Here is a 775-nt window from a genome sequence, read left to right as displayed (position 1 = left end):
ATCCTGGCTCCAATGCTTGGTTACTTCCTGTGTGATTTGGAGCAAATCATTATTTATCTTTCTGTTTCTGAACTTAGTTAATGTGAATAATAGCAGTTTTACTTACCTCAAAATTTTGTTGTATTACTGAGACTGTATGTAGAAGGCTGAGACCTGAGCTAGACAAATAGAAAGGATCAATGAATGTCAGCTATTATTTTCTACCTTGTTGCTCCAATAAGAAAGCTGGGTATCATTCTTGAGATCTCCAACTCCCTGACCTTCTCCCATTTTACATCCAATCACCAATTATATCTAGTGATTTTTCTGACTAAAATTTTCTCAAATCTACTTGTGGTGCTTGCTTCAGCAGCACATATACTAAAATTGGAATGATACAGAGAAGATTAGCATGGCCCCTGCACAAAGTTGACACGCAAATTTGGAAAGCGTTTCATATTGGCGTTGGAGAAGATAATGCTAAGTGAAGTTAGCGAACCCCCCCCCAAAAGAAACAAATGCCAAATGTTTTCTCTCATATAAGGAGGCTGATTCATAGTGGGGTAAGGAGGGGGTGCATGGGAGGAATAGATGAAATCTAGATAGCACAGAGGTGTGGGAGGTAAAAGGAGGGGGCAGGGGACTAGCAAGGATGGTGGAATGTGATAGACATCATTATCCAAAGTACATGTATGAAGACATGAATTGGGGTCAACATACTTTATATACAACTAGAGATATGAAAAATTGTGCTGATATGTGTAATAAGAATTATAATACATTCTGCTTTTATTTA

At 37.9% G+C, this 775-nt stretch overlaps 1 non-coding gene across 1 annotated transcript; it reads left to right on the top strand.

Moving 5' to 3' along the window:
* The first annotated feature begins 336 nt into the window (after nt 1-336).
* On the top strand, nt 337-443 carry LOC125613006. The gene has a single exon (XR_007343520.1). It is a non-coding gene; the product is annotated as a U6 spliceosomal RNA (small nuclear RNA).
* The last annotated feature ends 332 nt before the right edge of the window (nt 444-775 follow it).

Source organism: Marmota marmota, unplaced genomic scaffold, assembly GCF_001458135.2.
Source record: "Marmota marmota marmota unplaced genomic scaffold, marMar, whole genome shotgun sequence".
NCBI classification, from domain to species: domain Eukaryota; kingdom Metazoa; phylum Chordata; class Mammalia; order Rodentia; family Sciuridae; genus Marmota; species Marmota marmota.
Note: the sequence above shows the minus strand (reverse complement) of the source record. Positions and strands in the feature narration are given on the sequence as shown.